At 42.4% G+C, this 20,608-nt stretch overlaps 2 long non-coding RNA genes across 2 annotated transcripts in view; one reads left to right on the top strand and one right to left on the bottom strand.

Annotated features, from left to right (window-relative positions):
- Positions 1 to 466: 466 nt before the first annotated feature.
- LOC148107383 (uncharacterized) lies at positions 467 to 15,680 on the bottom strand. The gene is made up of 3 exons (XR_015722498.1): positions 15,520 to 15,680; positions 12,676 to 12,766; positions 467 to 1,177 (listed from the first exon to the last, which is right to left on the bottom strand). It is a non-coding gene; the product is annotated as an uncharacterized LOC148107383 (long non-coding RNA).
- An 87-nt stretch (positions 15,681 to 15,767) lies between these two features.
- Positions 15,768 to 20,608, top strand: part of LOC123791699 (uncharacterized) — a 40,182-nt gene continuing 35,341 nt past the window's right edge. The window contains exon 1 of the long non-coding RNA XR_015722497.1: positions 15,768 to 15,913. This is a non-coding gene — a long non-coding RNA (uncharacterized LOC123791699). The remainder of the gene's footprint in view (positions 15,914 to 20,608) is intronic.

Here is a 20,608-nt window from a genome sequence, read left to right on the forward strand (position 1 = left end):
TCTCTAAATAAATAAATTCTTAAAATAAAAAAAAAAGAAAAGTAAGCTTGTTATATGTAAAAACTAGTCATTAACAGTTCTGAGTTAGCCTATTGGGGTATTTCAAGACTTTGTCCCAAGAGCACGCCCTCAGAACAAAGGGACAAAGGGGTGGTCCTGCTGCACAGACCCGGTGGGTTTTAAGTCTGCTGTCTATGTCCCTGCGTTTCCTGGTCCCAGGACTGCCACGTTCTGCCTCCCCCCACACAGTTAATATGTTTCCCTAAGAAACACAGAAGGCGGTTTCCCCCCGAGGCCCTATTAGCCACCTGGAATATGGGGCAGAATGGGACACAGTTCTCTCTTCTGGTCCCTCCCTCCCAGAACCTACGAGCCCTGGTGCCCAGCCTCCCCACCCCACCCCGCTCTACTCCTACCGGTTCTAGATCACCTCCCCATGCCCTGGGGCCCTCCCCCTCATGCCTCATTGCTGTGGATGAAGGCCAGTCCTTGGGTGTGTGTGCCTTTGAAAGAGGTTTCATATGAACAAACTCTCACATCAGGAAGAGGGCGCTCGGTGAGGCCCTGTGCCCCACTTTGTAATGAGCCAATATTGTCACCACATCTGTGCCACCTGGTTGGGCACCTGCCATCTGTTTCCCTTTTACGTTACTGGAGTTTTAATAGCTGCCTGAACTTCTAAAGCTTTTAAAACCAGGGGCTGCCGGATCTCACGTACCCGAGCACACCCCCTTCAGCGCCGAGCGCAGAGCAATGCTCTCTGAGCGTGCGGGAGTGAGTTCCGGTGGCCACCCTATGGTATTTGCACAATTTTCTCCAGGTCAGAGTCTGGAAAATCAGAGTTACTGATGCGAATCACTCCAACCTCTCACTTCTTTCTCTGACTGATGTGAAGAGCTCAGGCTTTGGGGCCAGAATGACCTGATTTAAGTCCCAGCTCCCATACTTTGGGCCAAATTTCTCAACTTCTCTGAGACCTGCTTTCCTCCCCAAGTCTTCACACGAAAGTCAAGACGGACCGAGGGCGGTTTGGACATCAGGCGAAGGCCCTGCCCTCCACGTCCTGGCCCTGTGGGGCAGTAAGAGAAGTAGGCGCTGTTCGCAGCCACTGGGACGATGCCGCGTGATCGCTCGCGTGGTCTGTTCCTGGAGCTGAGCAGGTGTGGACGTCGTTATCCTGGAAGGAAAGAAACATCACAGTGAAGCCCAGCAGGTGTTCTCCATGCCGTAAGCCGGGAAGGGTGCTCCCTGGACAAAAGGCTGGGGCTCCACGTCGGCGGGGGTGTGTGCTGTGCTCCCGGGAGTGACAGCCAGCAGCTGGGGGCTGGGGTGCAGTGGGGCAGAGGCCCTGGGTCGGCTCTGAGGTATTACCATAGCCATTCAGGTACCATCTCTGGAAGGTGGGCATCTTTCCAGGGGATTCCTGGAGCCTGCATTCCCCAAATGCATCACTGGTGAGTGTCCGGATGTTTTAAGGTTTTGGTCATTTTTGAGCGGGGACGGTCTGATACTGAGCCCTGCTGTGCCCCTGTCGGTGTGCCGAGGGGCTCACGGGGGTGTCCAGGGGGCCTGGTGCCAGCCCAATGCCAACCCTCTGCACACCGGTCGAGAGGGATCTCCTTCCTCTTGGATCTGAGGTGCCCTTGGACTTGCCATGGCCGTGGCACGTGGGGTGCCTAGGCCTGAACGGACTTGCACTGGCACGGGGGCTCAGCTGCTGGAGCCCGAGCCCCCACGGAGCTGAGCCACACCTGCCACTAGTTCCAGCTGAGGGGGCGGCGCTCAGCGAGGCCACCCGGCCGACCCGGCTGACCCTGAAACATGAATGTCTCCCCAGTCCCCCTCCCAGAACTGCCCACACAACGCCCAGATTTGTGAGTGAAGCAAGTGCTTGTCTTGGTCTGGTCACTGAGGTTTTGTGGTTGTCTCTTGTGGTTGTCACTGTGACAGTAGATAACCGACCCGAAAACAATACTGTCGGGTGGACACACTCGTGGGTAGAGCATTTGGAAAGCACAAAATGCACAAAGTGGGGAAAACTCACCCTAAAGCCCGCTGTGCAGAGAAAACGGTCACGAACACCTCTCCGCTCCGCACAGTTTTTGTAAGTGTATTTAGAGCAAAGCGGAAAGCACACGTCTTCCAGCTGACAGCTGTTCTCCTGAGCAATGTTGGGACCCCTTTTGCTTTGGCAGCTAGGAAGCTCCCGAGGATGTTTCTGGCCCAGCTTCAGAAACAGGGTGGAGTTGCTAGATTGCTTTCGTCTGCGAATCTTCATTCTCGTGTTATCTTATCAGGACGTTTGTTTCTTTCCCTTTCCTTTGATTTCTTTACTCATGTTTTTATTTCATTTTATAACATGCGGTATATGTAAAGTTCATCCACTAACAAAAGGACACACTGCGTGAGCTACAGAGCGGTGTTGCTACGATGCCGCACCCAGCCTCGATCTCACGCGCCGAACTGCGTCGTCCCCTCCCCGCTGGCATCTTTACGACACGAGTACGCATTGCACTTCGCCCAGGCTGGGTCTAGGGCGAGCCCCGCCCGGTGGGGGTGCGGCCGGCCAGGGGGGGCTGAGAGCTCCAGCCTCCCCAGAGCGATGGGCATGGGCGGCTGTGTGGAGGGGGGGCTGGGGTGGCGGCAGCGGGGGCCCCCCCGAGTCATCCTGCAACACGGTGATGGAGAGGGTTCAGAGAAGGCCCTAAGGAGGGGCCATTTGATCCACAAAGTGGGAGGAACTCTCTCGCTCTTGGAGGAGCTTCTGGAAGTCTCCTGATGTCTGTCTTCAGGAGCAGGAGAGTGAGGCTGTCTCAGGGGGAGTGGCAGTGGCCCTACCAGGAATCGTGACCATGGGGAGTGGCGTGGCCAATGGGAGGAGGGAGAGTGCGCTGGCGCACTGAGGAGTGGAGGGAGCGCGGGGAGTGGCGCAACCGACCCGTCCTACATCAGTTTCTGGGAAGCTTTGTGCTGCAGGCTGCAGTGCGCTCCTTGCTCCCTGCTGCCGGATCTAGGCTCGGACCGGCGCCGGACCCCATGCCCGGCCCCAGGCCCCGCACCTGGCTCCTGGCCCCGCGACCAGCCCGGCGGCCCCCGGTCTCGCATCCCCAGGCCTGACCCTGCGACCCGCGCCGTGCGACTTTCGACCCCGCGCGCCACCCCCTCGTGGAGGGGCAGGCGGGAGGGCCCTGCTGGTTGGGGTTTCTGCGGGACTTGCTGTGTGCCCCCATCCGCAGGACAACCGGAGTAGGGGCTGGGGAGCCGAGCGCCTATAGGACCTGGGCACCTGCCCGCCCTCCTTCCTCCCTGGCCACCCACCACCTCCTCCTCACAGGGTCCCAGCTGAGGACCACGGTGGCCTGGGGTTTCCCCACACAGCCCATCCTCAGGCTACCACAAACTTCCCCAGTTCTCAAGCTGCTTAATTGAGGTATGGTGATGTGCTGGCGGCTGAACAAATTGGTCCAGCTCATTCCGAAACAGGCACCCCAGGGCGTGAGGACTTTGGGGACTACCACCCTTGTTGGGGACTACCACCCTTTTCCCTGACAACACTCCAGCTGGACTTTCACCACCAACCCCCGCCCCGACACCCACTGAAACTACACCAGTGCACAAAACTAAAACCCCTGTTCGTATTTCAGTTAGGGAAGCAGAAAAGGCCCATGATATTTAAATGAGTTCTATGCGAAAGTGATAAATGCTGTGGGGGAAACAAGTAGGTCAGCATTAGGGGTTGGGGGTCCTAGGGAAGGTGGTGGGCAGGTTATGCCCTATGACAAGTCAGTTTGAGCAATGTAAGGAGCAGAGAGAGAGCCATATGGGCATTTGGGGGAAGAGCCAGTGCAAAGACCTTGAGCTGGGATGTTTGAAAAAGTGGGGTGTCCATTGTGATCAGACAGGAGTGCAGGACAGAAACGGGTCAAGAAAGATCAGAGACGTGAGGGGCCAGAGAGGGGTTAGTAGGCTCTTATAAGGACTTTGACTTTTACACTTAGAAAAGTGAGGCCTTTGCGGGATTTGAATAGAGGAGTAGCTTTTCCATGAATCAAGCTGGCTGGTGGGAAGGGTAGTTTAGGGGGGGAAGATTGTAAGCAGGAAAGCTATTTAGCAAGTGAATTCAAGTAGCTAGCCAAGAGATCATGGGCATTTGGCCAGTGTTCTGTAGCAGTCAGTTTAGCCATGTTTATGTTTCAGGAACAATCCCAAATTCTCAGCGGCTTAAAATAAAAATGAATTTCTTGTTCATGCTACATGTTAAGGTTGCAAAGGAATTGAATATGAGTATAGAGTTCAGAGGAGCTGTCCAGCCTGGGGTATAAACATGGCATTCAATACCAATTCAATACTTGGCACATCTGTTGTACTTCAAGCCATGCGACTGTATGAGATCACATTAGAAGAAAATGGAGAGGAGTGCCTGGGTGGCTCAGTCGGTTAAGTGTCTGCCTTCGGCTCAGGTCATGATCCCAGATCCCTGCTCAGGGGGGAGCCTACTTCTCCCTCTCCCTTGCTCCTGCTCTGTCTCTCTCTCAAATAAATACATAAATAAAATCTTAAAAAGAAAGAAAGAAAAATAATGCGATGGCAAAGGAGAGGTCAAAGACTGAGCCTTGGTACTCCCTTACAAAGGGAGGAGCCAGTCAAGAGAGGGAGATGTCAAGTAAGAGGAAAACCAACAGAGGGCGGTAGCTTGGGAGCCAAGTAAAGATTCTGAAAGAGAGGGATCAACAACATCAGGTGCTGCTGATAGGTCCTGTAAGGTGAAAGAAAAAGGACATATGGGACAAAGAAGAATGACATTCTTAATGGTGACCCATTTTTACCATATTTCCAGAAAGTTTGAGAAAAATTTGCACAGTAATGCACGAGAATGTCCATTTTGCAAAAACCTCACCAACAATGAGCATTATAATTTTTTTTTACTATTTGCTAATTCAATATGTAAAGTCTTGCACTTCTGGAAGATGTGTAAAGACTTGTCTTTTATGATAGGGATGATTCATTCCTGTGTCTCAAAAATTAATGGGCAGTATTTTAGTCCCTTAGCAAAGTTAGTATTTTAAAAAGTTAAAGTCAATTGATATATTTTTAAGTTCTCTGCTTCCCTCTAGAATGAAATGATTTCTTTTAAATTATGGATTTCCTCTGTCTTGTTCACCATTGTGATCTCAAGACACTGAAACAGTGCCTGGTATAAAGCAGGTGCTAATAAATACACATTGAATGAATGAAAACAATGAATTTGAGGTAATGTATTAGAAAACATGTCCCATGTTTAAAAAAACTGTCTTGTTAATTACAATAATAAGTATCAATAAGAATAATTGTTCAGCAAACTTTTAAAGCAGGCCTCAAACAGAGAAGCCTAGGATACCTATTTAGAGTCAGAACTGGATAGCATGAGGCAATGTTTGAAACAGCTGTCCAAGACTTGACCGGGACCTAACATACAAACCAGCTTTCAACTAGGCATAAGGAAAAACATACAGTATTCCGATAGCGATTTTAGATTTTCCTATCAGTGACTCCCTTCCTCTCCTTCTCCCTCTTGTCTCTGTCCCTGTCCTTGTCCCTGTCCCTGCCTCTCTCTTTCCCCCAACCACAAGATGGCGATAGCCACTGTGGAACTCCTGGCTCAGTTGCTGAAAACATCTTTCTGTAACTGAGAAAACCAGCTTTCCCTTAACTGACTTTTTAGGTACCCTGGTACTGTTATTTGGGCATAGCAACCCTACTTTGGGAACAATTCCAGAATATCTAGTCCAAATAACTCTCAGGAGCATACTGAAAAACTCTGGCAAATATAATCAGTTTCTAATAATTTAAGAAAGGACTATGTAACAAAACCCAAACAAGTTAGGGCTCTATGAACTTCAGAAACAAATGGGGATCCATATAGTAGTGGTATGGCCTTTTTTTGTTAAGTCTAGTAAAGCAAGGATACTTGACTAAACCAGGGAATATTTAGCCTAGAAAGAAGACTTAGAAGCAGACTGACAGCAATCTTCAAATATCTGAATGAATGACTAGTAGGAAGAAAAAAGTTTTAACTCTATTTTTGGGCAATTCCAGTGGTAGAAATCAAAAGCAGTGGCTGTATGTTATAGCGAGGCCATCTAGCAACAGAGTGGGCTGCCTCCATTAATGCAACAAATGTGTCAGATACTGCTAAGCGCCAGTGAACACCTGATCATTGCCGTGTATTCTAGTAGGAGGGTATGACTTCACCTTAACCAATTTTGTATTAGTAATGAAGGGAAAGAGAAGTTTTACTACAAATACAGAAGAAATTTAAATGTCTAAAAGATTGCTTATACTTTTCTTCATTTACTGAAAGATTTTTACAGTTTTCAGTGTAAAATAATGGCATTAAAAACGGTGTGCAAGTTTCTCAATATTTATTTTCAACTGAGATAATACAGTAGATCATAAGAATGCCTGCATAAGCCAAAATTCATTTCAAGTTTGTCCTTAAACGTCCCTTAGTGGATTTGAAGGCAGTGTTACTATCAGAGGAAATTCAAAGAGTTGAAAGGTTTCAATAATCTGTGTGTTTCGACTACACTATAAGCTGGACCGTATTCTAGAGCACAGCTATCCACTGCACTGTTCAATATGGTAGCCTTAGTTACACGTGGCTACTAGACATTTGAAATCAGGCTAGGAAGGACCTGAATTCTTCATTTTGTTTCATTTTAACTGCTTTGCATTTCAGTAGCCATCATGTGGCTAGTGACCATCGTAGAAAATAGCAGAGTTCTAAAGACAGGAGAACAATATTTTTTTATTATGTTAGTCACCATACACTACTTCATTAGTTCCCGATGTAGTGCTCCATGACTCATCGTTTGTGTACAACACCCAGTGCTCATTGCAACACGTGCCCTCCTTAATACCCATCACCAGGCTAACCCATCCCCCCATCCCCTTCCCCTCTAAAACCCTCAGTTTGTTTCCCAGAGTCCATAGTCTCTCATGGTTCATCTCCCCCTCTGATCCCCCTCCCCTTCATTTTTCTCTTCCTTCTCCTAATGTCCTCCATGCTATTCCTTATGTTCCACATATAAGTGAAACCATATATTTGTCTTTCTCTGCCTTATTTCACTTAGCATAATCCCTTCCAGTCCCATCCATGTCAATGCAAATGGTGGGTATTCATCCTTTCTGATGGCTGAGTAATATTCCATTGTATATATGGACCACATCTTCTTTATCCATTCGTCTTTTGAAGGGCATCCCAGCTCATTCCAGAGTTTGGCTGTTGTGGACATTGCTGCTATGAACATTGGGGTGCATATGGCCCTTCTCTTCACTACGTCTGTATCTCTGGGGTAAATACCCAGTAGTGCAATTGCTGGGTCATAGGGTAGCTCTATTTTTAACTTTTTGAGGAACCTCCATACTGTTTTCCAAAGTGGCTGTACCAACTTACTTCCCATCAACAGTGTAAGAGGGTTCCCCTTTCTCCACATGCTCCCCAACAATAACATTTGTAAAGCAGAACCTTTCTAGAGAAAAGAAGAGATTAAAGAGAAAAGAAGAGATTGGTGCGATTACAGCCACAAGGTGAGAACTAACATTCAGCTGTTTCTATGCAATTTCACTCCGTCACTGAATTCAGTAAGAGATCTCGGGAAAAGTACTCTAAATCCTATTGCAGACAAATGAGTAAGCTATATTCTGCATATAAGACAGCTTCCAAAAGACAATGATTAACTCCTTCTGCTTTCCTTACATTTTTGCACTTAATTTCTTTTCTTGCACACTAAATGACACCTTTTCTTACATTTTTAACTTCCTAAAATTATATCTTTAGAGATTATTAACTTAGATCTAATGGAGTCGTAAAAAGTTACAAGTGGATTCCCATCTAACAGTAGGAAAAAAGAGAGATCAGAAAACTCTCTTAGAACTACATGAAACCATTGGCTGAGCTGACAACACGACCGTTCAGGTGATTCTAGGTAGAATAGCAAATCTGACAACCTCAAGACGTAGTCTCCAAAGCAGAGGACACAAGAGGTGAATTGGCATGTGAAAAGAAAATAGAACTTCTACTTATATTTAACCTTTTTATTAAAAAAAATAAGAAATCAAGCTTTACTAACTTAAGACTTGGATAGACATTAATGCTCTTACTCAGTCCACATGTCAAATGACCACAATACTGGTAAGTCACTTGAGGTATCCTGAAGGAAAACTAGGAGTTCCCAGGCACCAATATCGACGGTGGTTAACTGGTCCCTTCACCTACTTTCAAATTTCAATGTACTACCATTTACATCTGACCATCTAAGTGGATTTACAGAGTATATTATTTTAAATTGTAAAATACTTACAATTCTTCAAAATGAGATGGTGTGTGACCTGGAAAACCTTTTCCCCACACAAAGATTTTCTGATTATCTCAAAGGGAACTACTTGTTTCTAAACGCAAAGACTAGTTATGCATTACTCTTAAAAAAAAAAAAAAAAAGATGGGACGCCTGGGTGTCTGCTTTCGGCTAGGGTCATGATCCCAGGATCCTGGGATCCAGGGCCTAGTCAGGGTCCTTGCTGGGTGGGGAGCCTGCTTCTCTGTCTGCCTGACGCTCCCCTGCTAGTGTTCTCTCGCTCTCGCTCTCTCTCTCTGACAAATAAATAAATTAGAGTCTTTAAAAAAAAAAAAGAAAGAAAGAAAGAAAAAGAAAATGCTCCAAATTTGCTGACCTGCTCTACGATGACAAGTGGTTGTCGATACGGCCTGTGAAGCAGGTATTTTCAAAAATACATATAAGCTGTTCCTTCAAAGTAAAAGCGACAGTTTAATCATCCGTGAGAAAGCCTTCTGAAGTGAGCATTTTGAAAATGCGTATTTGAAAATGTTTTCGGTATTATGTGGTGTTCATTGCCAAAAAATTATAAATACTCATTAACCATATAGTTTAAAGTTTGGAATAAAATTTCCTAATCTGTTTGGAAATACTCCTCACAAAAGTGTAAGTGGACTTTTTAAGCTAGTCACTGAAAATACTAAAATTCCCAGCTTTCCAAATACTTTATAAGGACCAACCAACATCAGGTTAGATGAAAGACTGCCAGCTCATTTTGCAAAAACCTGTGCAAAACTGGTACATGGAACTGAAAAATGAACACTGTCATTTAGCAAACACAGTCAACAAATTACTTCTTCAATTTGGAATGACATATCCTTGTGAGGCATATTTTCAACCACGACAGACATTAAAACAAAGTATAAAAATAAACTGAACGTAGAGACCTCTGAATCATTGCATTACTAAGTATTAAACTACGATTTTAAAAAATGATGAAGCATAACTGTGAATCAATTATTGTTCTTATTAAAGATATAATACTTTAATACATAAGCTACATTAAAATATTATTTTATCCTCAACCCAGGTTTTCTAATTTATAATGTATAGAATACATAAATACAAGAAAAAACTCATACTTTCTAGATTAAAAATACACATACACCATGGGTGGATACTCAGAACATTTTTACTAATAGAATACAATCAAAAACTTTCAAGGCCACTGTCCTACTCTAAATAGTGATTTTTAAAAATTCTTGTAATGGAAACAAAGCAAAAGACAACCTTTAAAACAAAAATGAACGTCGATTTATTTTAATGTTTTTAATAAACTGTTCTGTGAGAGGATTTTGTGTACTCAGCGCAAACAATGATAGGAAAATCAGCCCAGAATTATTTAAATGAATACTGACAACATGATCACGTCCCTGTTGCAACGATCTGGATCACTTATAAAAACAGCCAGAATAATCCTGCAATCCAGTTCAGGATGTCGGTTCAGATCCTGTTTTACTATGCCCTTCGAAAAATACTTAGTGGCCTCCTAGTTCCTAGAAGGACGCAAGCTCACGGAGAAATTATTTTCCTCACAAACCATTCCATGCCTTCCTAAAATGCTCCTGCGGCTTTTGTCATTGGTCACATGCCACTTACCTGTTTCCAACATCAGACTCACTGTTCTGGCTTAAGATACCCTGACGGCTAAAAATTCAACACACCAGAAACATTTTAAAAGTGAAAAGTTTGCCTCAATATAACTAAAATGTGTGACTTCCACTAGTATTTGTATGAGAAGAATGGTAAACACTGGCAAGATAAAACCCACAATACACATGATGAGTATCTCTGTTTCTAATGATATGGATATTCATAAAGATAGGCCCCTACACCCTACAGATATCACGTTAACTACTTCCCAAAATAAGCCACTTTACACAGTGATCCTTGGGGTCCATAACAGAAAACAGGTGAACAAAGGTGAGCCAGTGTAGATGAAATATACCCCAAACAAGTGACTTTTCTTTGTTTTCCCAAGCAATAAAAAGGTCAAGAGAAGCCAGTTCTTCATCTCCAACTCACATTAGTACAGGAAAGGACTGAAAGACCACTGCTAGTCCCTAGACTGAAGATGTGGTATGGAATTGTTTTAGATACTTAGAGTGACCAGCGCCAACTACAGGACCTTAGAGAAGCCCAACAAAACAGTGTGAGGAGCTCCACGGCAGCCCTGTGTGAGTCAGACTACCCACCAATGGCCTCCAGGGCCCAGCCAGGACACCACGGTGTCCCACTTCCAATTCTAGCACCTGGCAAGGGAAGAAGGTGGAGACAGATGGAGCCTAAGTCAAAATATGCATTTTGTACATTCACTGTTTATGAATGTTATTTTTGATCATTGAGCCTCTTTTGACAACATTTTCAAATGAGAATCATTGAACTGTAAGTAGTCTTGTAGGATATGTTTTCCCAGTTTTTCCTACAGGAATCTGAAAAATATAATGCTCCCATATACAATTCAAAATGTTACATATTTCAATGTAATCCTTCTTAACCAGAACAGAGGATAAATTTTTATCTTGAAATAACTTAGTATATTTGAAAGCTTTAAAAAGACACACCACCCAGAAAATTAATAATCCTGGTAAAATGAAAATAAATCAATCTTCCAGAAGGAGAAAGAGATTCTTGCAATATAACCATCTAGTCAAATAGATGTGCTATAAGGGGGGGGAAAAATCTACAGCAAGATTATAAGAGGCAAGCAGCAACTGTAACAAACTGAAAAGTAAATGCCTCTTTGTTTGTAGACAGACTGCTTTTCCAAACCACCCAGGAGCACCACTGACACAAGGCTGTACAGAAAGGAGCACATACACATCAATATCTACACTACAACATCCATGCAAAAAACTTCCACCCTGGCTAAAAGACAAGCCTAAATAGTTATATGCTATTGGCATAGAGATAATAATCAGACTAAAGACGTTCACTAGAGCAGTGATTGAAATTCATATCTTTAGAAATGCCAGATTCATCCAAAGGGAAGGAGAAACTCAGAAAAGTTCAAAATCAAAAGAACAAAGAGTGAAAGGAAGCAAAACGGGGACCTTAACTTCTATGACTTGACAAGACCGAAACATTTCACTTACATAATTTGAGTCCCAATGTGGGGGTGGGGGAGTGAAGGAAGTGAGGGCTGTGTTGAGGGTTGGCTATGTGGATATGTACAGAAATGTGGGAGGGGTTATGGGGGTGTGTGGGAATGTACAGGAGGTACTAAGGAAGCAGGAGTCACAGGGATATGGTAGGGATGTATGATGGATTTAGAGGGTTGTGGGGAGTTCTGAGGGTTTTAGGGGGTAGGAGGGTTGAAGAATATTGTGGTGGAGCACTACGTACTGAATCATTGTACCGTACACCTGAAACTAATATAACACTGTATATTAACTCTACCGAAATTAAAATAAAATTAAAATAAAAAAGAGCATCGTATCAGACAGAAAAAAAGATGCACTATATAAAACCATCTTTTGCAAGGACAAAAATTAAAATCGAAGATTTAAATTACTACATTTATGGCAATCTCCCCTGTATTTTAAATAAATTAAGTTGACTTTCCTCACAAATTCATGGACTCAAAGTTAGGACAGCCCAAGTATTTATTTAAGATCAGGAGTTTCATTGTACAGTTGTTTCACAGCATTTGGGGACCTGAGAGATGGATTACTGAAAATGAAATCAGGATGTCATCCCATTTCCTCTTTGAAACTACGAAAGACAAGTAACAGTCTTATTTCCAGAAGTATGATCTCTATGCCTGTTTTTTACCAACCAGAGTCCAATGAAATCGAGCACAGAGGAGCTAAAAATTGGAAAAACATACACAAATATACATATTCCTTATCCAGGTCCCTGAATGGTTTTCTCTTTGTTTTCCAAATTGCCCTGCCATACCTGATCACGATTCTAGCAGATGGCAGCGTGTCTGAATGCACAGCACAGTGTTTCAACAAGCATCATACTGCATAAAAATGTGCATAATCCGGTTGACCCCTCCTGGATTTCTCACTTTATTGCTATTTGAATTTCTAGCCCATTTTGAAGAATAGGCTCGGCCTTTGATTAACGCCAAACTCCGGACATATTTTTAGCTTCAGCTTTCTCTTAGTCCCCAAATCAGCACAAAATTTTCTACCCCTTTCAGTTCATTTGGCAACAATTCAGAACTGTATACGACACTTTTCTTTCCCAGTAAGATGCGTCTTGTTCACTTACCCATATAAATACAATATAATTCTAAAGTTATACATTTGTTCGTTTCTGATTTCAGAGGATTTTATCTTCACCTTCTTACCTCTGAATTGTTAAGGTGACATTTGTGAGTTCCTGAAAACCAGCCATCACTGTCCACTTTCTGAAGATTTATGTCAACTTTCATAACACCCCTTAAAAACAGAGAAAGATAAGAACAAATTAATCTGAGCCTTTACAGTTTCTAATTCTGTATTCCATCCCAGAAATTACGCAAATCAACATAAAGACTGCACTAAAAATGTCCACATTGCCCACTCATATTCAACTAAATTGTACCAAGTGAATACAGGGACGTGATACAACAGAATCAACAAGGATTAGCTTTACCTAAGTCCCAAAGGCATGGACCCTGTATTGTTCACTGTCTTCAGCTCCCTACACAATGCCTGGCACATAGAGATGCTCAAGAAATGTCTGTGGACTGACTGAACTCTAGATAGTATTGCTCTGGACACGGCAGCAAAATTGACCCTAAAATAACACCTGCTCCCAGTACCCCTTTCATTAAAGTAAGTCAAAGCAAAGCCTCCACCTCCTTTCTTTCTATTCCTATTTCCCAATGCAGGACCAGGGATGGAGTGGGGTGGGGGGATAGCATCTCTTTCCTCTGATCTTCTATCACAATGACTTTAAACAGCGCTTTAGGTCTCCCAGTGTTCCACACCAGAGATTTGCACCATCTACAGAAGTGCTGATTAGCATTTTTCTTCTCTTAAATGTGGAAACACAAACACTGCATTTCACTTAGCCATTTGAGAAAAATCACTAAGAATGAGAACTCACAGATTCAGAGCCAAAAGCAAAACTGCAAAGAAAGCTCCAATTTTATCTCAAATTTCTCCATCTTCTCCAACCAATCTTCCTACATTTTCCTAAGATCCGTTGCTTCTATTTTTCAGCACCATGAGCACTACTAGCAGCAGAAACATCTTTTCCACAGTGGACTGTCGCACCTGTACTCGATTAAAGTAAACTCTGTGTCCTGGCCCTAAAGCCCAAAGCTTTGTAATGTCATTTTTCACAAACTTGAGTAAAGTATAAACACCTTATTAAAATCCACTAAAGGTAAAAACACGTTTTTAAGGTCTCCTGTTTGTAATTTAAACTACTTTCATTATGTATTATTAAATATGTATAAATATAAAGTTGGGTTCAAATTCTTTATATTATACTTTTTGTAGCTACAAAAAACACCCACAAAATTATAAAATAAGCACAAACAAAACTATAAAGTCAACAAAATTTAAATTTAAAATATGAATTTACAAACACCAATGATTCTGCTTTGCCAAACTCAATCACCTGTCAGAACAGGAATATGGTACAGACTTTAGCAAGCCTATTTTACTACATGTTATGCTCATTTCTCTCTTTTCTCCTTTTAACTACTGTGAAATCTTCTGACAGAGTAGCTTACTGTCGTTTGTGCTTCATTTAAGGTGAATAAGTCTTTTACATTTTAAAAGATGCCTCTGATTTTTTCTTACTAACCTGCCAAAAAACACTACACTAAGTAGTGCTAACATGCTCAAAAGAGATACAAAACAAAGACACCGCCTGATAGTATTTGGTTATCCAGATAGCTCAGAACATATGTAGGTTAAAGTTTCAGAGGACCACTGAAATGAAAACCTAAAAATTACCATAGAGAACTTACAAATCCTTTAGAGAAATAGACCTCAATTTGCAAAATGCTACTATTGTGGGCCATAATTCTATAAAACAAGTGTCTGTTCATGTGATAAATAAATGAATTCCCAGGTAACCTCATGCCTTAATCCAGTTCACTCCCTTGCTCTTTCAACAAATATTCGTTATCTGGTATGATCATACCACCAAAAGAGATGCGATGGAGGTGAACCGCACAGGCCCAAATATAAAAATGTCAGAATGTTTAATGGAGAAGAGATGGTAAATTCTGGGAAATTTGAAAAGTTATCATTTGGGGTACAGTAGATATTCCATAAACATTTGTTCATATTTTGACTACCTTTACTAACAGGGCTTCGGACAAAACTATGTTCCAAAACTATGTACCTGTCAATCATGCAAGCCGACTCTCGGCTCTACTTCATGCTCTTTGAAAAATAACATACTCATTTTGTTCATTCATTCAATAAGTGTATGCTGAGTGCTTACTTTGGGCCAAAACTGTTCTTGGCCTTTGAAACACAATAGTAAGCAGAAAAAAAAGTTTCTGCCTTCATCGAGCTTAACTCTGGTGTGGGACAAACAACAGATGATGGCTATAACAAGTAAGTAAATTATACTATATATGACAAAGTAAAAAGTGCAATGGAGAAAAAAAACTTCAAGCTAGTGAGGGGAATGGTTAAGCTTCTCCCCCTCCCCCCCAAGAGTGGACTGATTTCTAACTCAACCAATGGCTCAAGGTATAATTACAGCAGATTCATATCACATTCTAAATTATCAGTCATCTTCACTAACACAAAATTTCCCACTGGACTACTGCTGTCCACTACATTTTGGTATTCTGCCGTGAATGGCTTATTTAGAATGCGTTTGTAAGTAATAAACTAGTAAAACTATACGATTTTATTTGTTCCACATCTGTCAGTAATAACGAGGTCAAGTTTCCCTCAACTATCCCACTATGCTCAAAGAGTTTAGTCACAAGAGAGTGCAAAGCTTCCGGCTTGCTCAGGTACAGGAGCCACTTTGGGATTCCAGGAGGCTGCAATTACTCTGGTCCCTTTCCTGGGGACACTAGCTTAAGAAACCGGTATCTTAATCACTAAGAATTGTCCCTCTTAATTCGAGGTTCATATAGAAGAACCAAAAGTGACTGCAGACCTTAACCTCGGCTCACGAAGCTTTCTGGGCTTTGTGCAAAACCACCAAAGGTAATGAGTCGTGAGTTTACCAGCTGGGAAATCAGCGCTGACTCATCTTCATTGGCGTCGCTGCCTTGGTGCCTGGAGACCTACAAAGCCCTCGGGGAGGGGCCGCTGACTTCCGGAGGGGGAAGTGGAGGCTTGGGGGTTTAAGTGGGAAGAGAACGGTCTCTCCGTGGAGAAAGGTATCCTGCTGAAAACCACGCAGAGGAGAATCCACTCATGAGCCGCCCTGAAACGGCAGAGGTTGGGCCAAGCAAAGAGCCTGGCGGCGCCGGCGCCGAGAGTCCCCTGAGCGCGTGCCTCTGGGGGCGGAAGTGCCGCTTGCACATCCGGTGAGCAGGCGCCACTGGGAAGCTCTGAGGGTGTGTAAGTGGCTGCGGTTTCCTGGGCTGACTGGAAAGCGAGGGCCAAAAAAGCCTGGTAAGTGGCTGCCAGAGAAGAAAATAATAGCAAGTTATATCCCCCAATACCTGGGTGCTTAGCTGAGCTGCAGATGTGCATTTTTGTCTATTTGACGCCTGAAACGCAATAAGCCCAAAATGGGATTCATCCTCCACCCAAACTTTCAGTTCCCCTGATGCTCTTTGTCCATAACTGGGATCCTTCCAGTCATCCAAGTCGATAATCTGTTGTGAAATCAACCCCCAAATCAAAACAATTGCCAAGTTCCCTAAATTGTACTCCCTGGATACTTCTTGCTTCTTAACCTTTCCCCGCCATTTCTGCTCTCACTGCCTTGGTTCAGGTCTTCCTCTCTCACGAGCTAAAAAATTTTTACAATAACTTACTGATTTAGGCCTGTCTCGTATTGCTTCAGGTAAAGATCCTGGTCCTGAAGTTTATATGATTTAGGGTCCTTCGTTAAGAAACAGACACAAGGGGCGCCTGGGTGGCACAGCGGTTAAGCGTCTGCCTTCGGCTCAGGGCGTGATCCCGGCGTTATGGGATCGAGCCCCACATCAGGCTCCTCCGCTATGAGCCTGCTTCTTCCTCTCCCACTCCCCCTGCTTGTGTTCCCTCTCTCGCTGGCTGTCTCTATCTCTGTTGAATAAATAAATAAAATCTTTAAAAAAAAAAAAGAAAAAGACACAGACACAAAATCATGAATATACATATCACAATATGACCTTTGGCCCTATATTTTTGCCTTTTAACCCTAGTGTGAGTAGTAAGATCATTACCTGAAGCTATTTCTATATCAGGATGGGTAACAATAACTTAGCTATGCGTAGATGTAACTGCAAACTAATATATATTACTCGGGGCGCCTGGGTGGCACAGTATATTAAGCATTCCGCTCTTGGTTTCTGCCCAGGTGGTGGTCTCAGTGTCCTGGGATCCAGCCCCACACCTCAGTCTCCAGGCTCAGTGGGGAGTCGGCTTAAGATTCTCTCTCCCTCTCTCCCTCTGCCCCTCCCACTCATGCTGTCTGTCTCTCTCTCAAATAAATAAATAAATATTATATATATATATATATATATATATATATATATATATATATATATATATTACTAAATAATCCTGAACTTTCCCTTAGCTGGTTTCCAAAATGCCCACAGCCTAGGGAAAATGTATTAGAAGCAAGTTAAAGTAGAAAGAGACCATTGCAGTTAAAATATCCTCCTTTTTCAAATTTTACAGAAAACAGTTGACCACAAAACTCATTGCTAGTGTTCATTCCAGGACTCTAGAAGGTTTCCACGAAAGCAAAGTACACTGGAGCTTAAGCATCACACTCTGCTATGTAATCTTTGAAATATGTCAATCTGATCCTAACAATTCCCTGCTTAAAGTCAGTATTTCCCACTGTCCTAAAGAATAAAATCCAAGCTCTTTGGTATAACGTTATATTCAGGCCCCTCCTCCTACTACTGTCTCCAACCGCTCTTCTGCATACATTCTTTGTTCCAAACAATTCACAATTACATGTGGTGTCCTTAGAAACTTACACTAGCTCAGAAAACCATTCTTTTACACATGCCTTTATACCTGAAGTCCCTTTGCCCAATCTGTGCTTTAACAGTCATAGCTCCTACCTGACTTCATGAAGCCTTCCATAAACTCTGATTTAGAAGCTACTTCCCCATTCTCACCATAATACATTGTACTTACCTTCCTCATACTTTAATGATCTGTTTTCCCCACCAGACTAAAATTTCCATAGCCCGTGTCTTTGTAATATTTCTCCTAGCTCCTGTGTGTGTGTGTGTGTGTGTGTGTGTGTATACATACTGTGTCTTCTTTATCCCCTCATTAGTCAGTGGACATTTGAGCTCTTTCCATAATTTGGCTGTTGTTGGTAATGCTGCTATAACATCGCGGTCCATGTATCCCTTTGAATTAGTACTTTGTATTATTTGGGCAAATACATAAGAATGAAATCTTGCCATTTGCAATGATGTGGATGAAGCTAGAGACTATTGTGCTAAGTGAAATAATTCGGTCATAGAAAAACTAATACCATATGATTTCACTCATACGTGTAATTTAAAAAACAAAGTAAATGAACATGGGGCGGGGAGAGGAAAACCAAGAAACAGACTTTTAACTATAGAGAACAAAGTGGTTACCAGAGGGTAAGGGGGGGATGGGTTAAATAGGTGATGAGGATTTAGGAGGGCACTTGTGATGAGCACCAGGTGTTGTATATAAGTAGTGAATCACTAAATTGTACACCTGAAACTAATATTACACTGTATGTTAAGTAACTGGAATTTATTTTTTTATTTTTATTTATTTTTATTTTTTATTTTTTATTTTTATTTATTTTTTTTTCAAAAAGATTTTATTTATTTATTTGACAGAGATAGAGACAGCCAGCGAGAGAGGGAACACAAGCAGGGGGAGTGGGAGAGGAAGAAGCAGGCTCATAGTGGAGGAGCCTTATGTGGGGCTCGATCCCAGAACGCCGGGATCACGCCCTGAGCCGAAGGCAGGCGCTTAACCGCTGTGCTACCCAGGTGCCCCTGGAATTTATTTTTTTAAAGAGAGATCCAGCATGAGCTGGGTGGGGGAGAAGCAGAGGGAGAGTGAGAGAGAGAATCTTAAGCAGGCTTCCTGCTCGGTGCAGAGCCTGATGAGGGGCTCCATCTCACGACCCTGAGATCATGACATGAGTCAGATGTTTAACCAAGTGAGTCACTGAGGCACCCCACTAACTGGAATTTAAATTGAAACATTAAAAAAAAAATTCCCCCTATCTCCTAAATCAGTCCACCTCCAAAATTAACCTTCAAGAAACTGCAGATACTAGAAAGAAGCAAGAAGAAGCTAAAGTAATAATGACATTCTCCCCTCCAAAAAGGAGAGAGATACCCAAGCAAACTGAAAACTATAGTGAACTACTGTGGGTGTATAGATGGACAGAAAGACTGGATAGGCTGAAGGAAAGTTTTTAAATTCAGCTTTTGCTTCTTCCTCTTTTACCTTACATAGTAATTTCCTGCTCTGTCACTACAAAAATAAATTGACATTAATAGCCCATATAATCAATATTGATGGGGTACAAGGGAAGAAGTTCTGCCAAAAAAGTTGATAAAAACAGGTGCTGGTAGATCAGCTGCCACCAGTCATCTACTCCTAAAATAGCTACCACAACAGAATGTGGTGCGTAGAAATGGGTTGCTGACATAACAAAAACCTAAAACATGGGGCACCAGGCAGAGGCAGAAGCTGGAAAGGCCTCAGAGAGATGGTTAATAAAAGTGGGAATATGTTGGAGAGCTTTAAAGGACAATAAGGAAAATAGTATTGGAGGCAGAGAAAAAAAAGAACCTTTGGTACATAATACATGGGAAGTTGGCAACACTCACCTGTGAACAATTGAACTTGGGGATCTAGTGAAGGAAGTTTCTAGGCCAAATGCAGAAAGTACTATCTGGTCCTTCCTGACTATGATAGAATATAAAAAGAAAAGCATGGACTAAAGAAGGACCTACTTAGTTTTGTTTTTGAATTTAAAAAATTTTTAATTGTGGTAAAATATACATAACACAAAATGTACCATTTTAGCTGTCTTAACATCTTTAAAGTGTGAAGTTCAGTACTGTGAAGTACATTCATATTGTTGTGCAACCAACCTCCAGAACTCTTTTCATCTCTATCCCTTAAACGATAATTTTCTTTTCCTACGCTGCCTAGCCCCTGAAGTGGAACCATTATTCTAATTTATATCTCTAAGAATTTGGCTACACCAGGTACCTCATACAAGCAGAATCATACAGTTATGTGTCTTTTTGTGGCTGGCTTATTTCACTCAGTTTAATGTACTCCAGGCTCATCCATGTTGTAGCAGGTGTCAGAATTTCCTTCCTTTTTAGTGGAATAGTATTATAATGTATTTATAAACCACATTTTGTTTAATCATTCCTTTGATGAGAGACACTGAATTGTTTCCACCTTTTGGTTATTATGAATAATGCCACTATGGAGCTGTTTGGTTTTTGAGTAAAGTTAAGAGGAAATATTAAGGAGCCAGAATTTGGAAAAAGAACAACCAACAACAACAGCAACAGCAACAACAAAACTATTGCACATATCCAATCTCTTCTAGCAAAAGATTCTTGGAATATGAAAGGGCTTAGGGCAAAGAACCACTTCAGAGCGGGTCTGTAAAATCATTTATTGAAACCTCAGAAGGGTGTAAGACAGTGTTTCTAGACCCTCTTAGCTAGATTAAAGGAATCCTAATGGTCTTATGGGTATGCCTCATAGACCCTCTGTGTTAAACAATAGGGATTCTAAGATTCTTAAGACTTTATTGCACAGTAGCCACAGGGCCCGATTTAGAAAATTACCTATCTTAAAAAGATTTAAAAATCAGACTACTGTCTAATAGAATGAAACCCAGTAAGATTCATAGAAAACCCAGAACATTTTTCAATGAATAACGAAGTGGGAGCACTGTCATCTTAAATTAAAAGAAAAGAAACAGCACAAAAGAAAAAAGATACTTCCTCCTCCCCATGCTTCTGTCAGCAAAAAGCAAGCTAAGAAGTCCACTCAGCTGCAGTCATAATTCAATTTCTTAGGGAAAAGGAAAGATGGTTCAGAGGACAGAATCAAGAGCTGAGAGGATAAAGCCAGGACCTTCAGAGAATTATTCCCAGGGAGCAG

This window comes from Ursus americanus, chromosome 31, assembly GCF_024610735.1.
Source record: "Ursus americanus isolate L20-20 chromosome 31, mUrsAme1.1.p, whole genome shotgun sequence".
In the NCBI taxonomy this organism is placed as follows: Eukaryota; Metazoa; Chordata; class Mammalia; order Carnivora; family Ursidae; genus Ursus; species Ursus americanus.